This window comes from Lathyrus oleraceus, chromosome 7 (genome assembly GCF_024323335.1).
Source record: "Lathyrus oleraceus cultivar Zhongwan6 chromosome 7, CAAS_Psat_ZW6_1.0, whole genome shotgun sequence".
NCBI lineage: Eukaryota > Viridiplantae > Streptophyta > Magnoliopsida > Fabales > Fabaceae > Lathyrus > Lathyrus oleraceus.
Window position 1 is genome coordinate 263558268 of NC_066585.1, and position 5247 is coordinate 263563514.

At 39.1% G+C, this 5247-nt stretch overlaps 1 non-coding gene across 1 annotated transcript; it reads left to right on the forward strand.

Annotated features, from left to right (window-relative positions):
• The first annotated feature begins 718 nt into the window (after nucleotides 1–718).
• Nucleotides 719–825, forward strand: LOC127108896 (small nucleolar RNA R71). The gene has a single exon (XR_007796396.1). It is a non-coding gene; the product is annotated as a small nucleolar RNA R71 (small nucleolar RNA).
• Nucleotides 826–5247: the final 4422 nt, after the last annotated feature.

Here is a 5247-nt window from a genome sequence, read left to right on the forward strand (position 1 = left end):
CATTTTGTTATGGGTAGCCAGGGCATCTACTTTACTTGCTAGTTGTTTAATTTGTTCACCAGTGTGTACATTCTGGTTTAAGAAATCTTTATTGGTTTGTTGTTGGGAAGCTATAAAGTTTTCCATCATGATTTCCAAGTTGGATTTCCTAGGGGCGTTATTGTTGTGTGTGGATGGGTTCGATTTCTGATATCCCGGAGGTATAGCTGGGGCTTGATTTGGAGACTGTCCAGGTGCGTACAAAGCATTATTACTCTTATATGAAAAGTTTGGATGGTTCTTCCAATTTGAGTTATAGGTATTCGAGTAGGGGCTTCCTTGAGCATAGTTCACTTGCTCTGCTTGGATTCCTGTTAAGAGTTGACAATCTGTAGGAGTGTGACCTTGGATTCCACAGACTTCGCAATTCTGAGTTATAGCAACCACGACGGTTGGAGGTGATACATTTAAACTTTCAATTTTCTGGACCAGAGCATCCACTTTTGCATTAACATGATCAAGGTTACTTATCTCGTACATGCCGGTTTTCGTTTGAGGTTTTTCCACCATTGTTCGTTCGGTTCCCCACTGGTAGTGGTTTTGGGCCATGCTCTCGATAAGTTGGTAAGCATCAACATAAGGTTTGTTCATTAGTGCACCACCTGCAGCGGCGTCTATTGTTAACCTTGTGTTGTACAAGAGACCATTATAGAATGTGTGAATTACTAACCAGTCTTCTAAACCATGGTGTGGGCAAAGTCTCATCATGTCTTTGTATCTTTCCCATGCTTTGAAAAGAGACTCGTTATCTTTCTGTTTAAATCCATTTATCTGGGCTCTTAACATAGCTGTTTTGCTTGGCGGAAAATATCGGGCAAGAAAAACTTTCTTCAACTCGTTCCATGTGGTGACAGAGTTGGAAGGGAGAGATTGAAGCCATCTTCTAGCGCTATCTCTTAATGAGAAAGGAAAAAGACGAAGTCAAATTGCCTCTAAAGTGACACCATTAGCTTTAACAGTATCAGCGTATTGGACAAATACGGATAAATGAAGGTTTGGATCCTCGGTAGGATTTCCAGAGAATTGGTTCTGTTGTACTGCCTGCAACAACGAAGGTTTAAGTTCGAAGTTGTTTGCTTCGATTGCGGGCGGAGCAATACTTGAATACGGCTCATCTTGTGATGGAGCGGCGTAATCTCTAAGAGCACGAGCTGGTTCTGCCATCTCGGGTATCGAAGGAAAAATGTTTTTGAAATCAGGAAGTTCTACAGGAGGGAGATTGTTTGCAGCACGATATTCCCGAATTCGTCGTAAGACTCGGAGATATAGTTCGATATCGTTGATTCGTAAGTAGAACGGCTCGCCTTGTGAGCGAGTATGTGGCATACAAATCAACGATAGAAAGAAAAGAAAAAAAAACCTTAGTCTCTACGGCGTAACGGAAGAGTTACGATATCGACTAAATAAAAGTCCCCGGCAACGGCGCCAAAAATTTGATCGCTCGACTTTATGAGTCGAATTTGGGGTACAAACTGCAAGTGCACAGTTCTATCGCGTAGTTTTAAAAGATATCGATCCCACAGGGACTTATGAATCGATATACCGTTATCTAAGGTTACTTCGTAAAGCTAAGGTGGATAATGTTTGATTGTTTGGGGAAAAGCTAAAAACTAAACTAAGATCTAGATTAAATATTAATAAAGCGGATATCGGTATGCAGTTCGTCGTAATTAAGGAATCAATTCTTTGTCGGTCCCTTGGTTTTAAAACAAATCTTTTCAGTTGACTTTATTGATTAAAAGTTTTATCTCAAACTCTCGCTCTGTTGAATAAACCATGATTTTATGTTAACGTAGCTGTCACTTATAATTAAGTCAAAAACCATTTTTTGAAAGCAATAAAGTCCGTAGAAACTCTTTTTAAGAAAACACTAACCGTTTAAACACCCTTATCTCAAACTCTCGCTCTGTTGATTTAGGTTATATACTTAAATTCGAATGCTTAACTCTCGTCCTCACATTCAATCTTTAAAAATACTTTTTGGAAAAGATTAGAATTTAATTAACTCTAAAAATTGCTCTCGCCCTGATCTAGAATTAATGTCCAATTTACACTGTCCAGTTAAAACCTCAAACTCTCGCTCTATTGATTTTAACTTCTTTATGTCTTTTACTTTCGTACAAAAACCTTGTTATTAAACCTGTAAATTGAGACCGTAAAAAGAGTGATTTTTATTTTAAACTTAATTTAACCGACTTAGTTTTGATTCCTTATTCCGCTTACTTTACATACCGATATCTAAGCGAATTAGCCAGACATGCTAAACAAACTTAAATAACTATCATGCATAAACAGACTCATCTCAAGCAAATAATATAAATAAATAATAAAACAAAGCATTAAACAATAATTAAAGAACCTGAATAATTTAAACAGTAGTCTTGAACACTCCACCACAAGCCGGTAGGATTTGTTCTTGAATTCTTCAATTAACCAACAAATTAAAACGAAGGAATAAAAAAAACTATATTCTAACGTAAGGTTAGATCCGGTGAAAAGGTACACAATAGTTTCCGGTGTAGAAACTATTATGTGAAAAACTAATTAAGTGCTAGAGAAGAAAATAGAATTGCCAAAAGAAAATAATAAAAGTTGCAAAAGTAGTATGTAAAAGGTATGCCTAAGCTGCTGAGAAAAAGAAAATTGGAAACTGCCGAAATCTGGAAAAAAAAGCGTGTCCTCTGCAGGTTTTGAAAGTAGCTATTTATATTGGTGCCTTCCGTAACGGTTTTCAAAACGTCTTCCGTAAATATAGCCATTACTTTGAAAAAGAGTCAAGCGTGCAGATAGGTTCAACGCGTTCCTGGTGCCAAAAATGTAGGAATGGTGTGACGTTCGTCACACCATGTGTGACGTTCGTTACAGGAGTGTGCAAGGCGTGACGCTCGTCACAGCCTCCGTGACGCTCGTCACAGGCACAACGCCTGTGTCTTCTTTGGGCTGGGCTTGACTTTTGCTATTTGTTTCTTTTCATTCCTTTTTGCACCTCCTTTTCTTCCTTTTTTTACTTTTGCTTCAAATAGATCACCTGAGACAAATAGAAAGGAAATACCGCGTAATATCTAATAAAATGAAGTAAATTGAAATAAATAATAATATAATTTAATTGAATTAAGTCCTAAAATATGATATAATTTCACGTTATCACCCTCCTTTGGGATAAATAACGCACGGTGGCGACTCTTTTGTCATTTTCTTTCGCCGGTTGTTTTTTTCGCGCACTGTATTTTTCAGGTTGCGACACACCTCGACAATTTTGAAAGTCTTCCCAGATTAAATTCACCCTTAAGAATGAGAGAGATGAATTCTTCCTTGCAAATGTGTCACACAACCACCAGAACCCATGTGACACAGGTCAACAGCCAACCAGACCCTAGGCTGACCAAATGTGAGGAGGTTAACCAAAACTCCCCCTCAAATTAACAATCATGGAAACTTCACACCAATATCCATGCATTGTACAGACATGTCTCAACATGACATACACCATCCCTACCAGTGGCACCTAACTCTATGAGTTATACCTATACATACTCCAATCACACCAATCAGACTTCAGCTGACCATAAGTACTAGTGAAAAACAACACCAGTCAATAGTAGATATGCATTGCCAGAGCATACTACCTCAACCAACCTTTGGATCTTCATATTCTCACTCCTTGAAGAAACTGCCACTTCTGAGCGAGGTGTTTGAATAACAAGATTCATGGTCCCAATCCTCTTAAATGGAATAGCAGTCAGGTTACCCCATTATTGACTTCTATCATCCAGGGGACTTGTCTTCCAGCACAACATAGTACTTCAGGGAACAACTATCTAACCCTGATCAAGTTATAGGAATAAGGCAAATAGCAGGCAATTGCACAATGTCACATCTCAACCAGCTCTACTTCTAGAGAACAGATTTCTAAAAGTGACATTCTTGAGCACACACACAGTTGACCCTACCCTTGTCAACTTAGCACACACAGATGTCTCCTCTTCCAGGTCAGGAGTAGGTTCCAAACAAGTATCCATTTGTTTGACACCTAAAAACATCTGCTCTTCAACCAGTAGCTGCATACTTGTTGAACAACATGTTCTAACATCGCATAGAACATTAGTTCCACCTCCTTGGAACAAACCCTCCTTGAAAGTCTTCAAGGTCTTCATATACACTACCCAAGAGAGTAAAAGAATCAGTGATCAGGTGATTCTTACCATCCTGAAGTGAGAACGTCATGATGTGAGGACTTGAGGAGACTCAAGTATCTTTGACATCTTCAGTAGGTTATGATGAAATCTTGAATACAGCAGCCTTTCATCCACATGAGGGGAAACTACATCCGAGTTTGAGTTTTGCCAGGTATTATGCAGCGGAAATCATAATACAACTCAACCTATGAACACACACTTCACCAAATCAGCCTCCAAGACCATACCAAGTTTGAATATGATTCAATACTGGCACAACTGTCCCACGCAAGGGCCAATTGCCAACCTTCAGAGACAGGTCCACACATTTCCTGTCATGAATAGTCCATCCACCTACTTCAAGGGACCATTCAGGGACATCACAGAACCTTCCATAGGTTCCAACATCAGTACTCACACAACTCCTTGCAAGATACCAGAAAGTATCACCCATGGATCTCATCCAGAAACAGAACAGGATGCCTGCTCTGATACCAATTGAAATTCTGGTGTAGTCAGAGTTTAGATGTTCTACTCCAAGTAATGACATCTGATCTAACATTGTTACTAATACAGCAAGACAGTTATACAAATTACAACCTAGTACTGATATGCACACATTCACAGATGTCACGACATCTGCTACTATATCACCATTGAATGGAAGAACACCCAGTTCTGTCCATCTGGTACAAAGGCACAACAGAGATCAAACATAGCACTTACTTCTGTTGAGCCTGCACAGTTATCAGCATGATGTCTCAACATTGATTTGAACACCATCTGTTACAGCATTACAGGTTTACCTTATTTTATAACAGACAAAATTATAACATGCAGAAGGTAAAAACACAAGTAATTGTTAACCCAGTTCGGTGCAACATCACCTACGTCTGGGGGCATACCAAGCCAGGAAGAAGATCCACTATCAGCAGTATTAATTCAGAGTTAAACTCCCCCGTTTACAACTCTTCACTTAATCCCTACCCAATGCAATCTACACCTAGGAACTCCTAGATAGAAACCTCCAGTT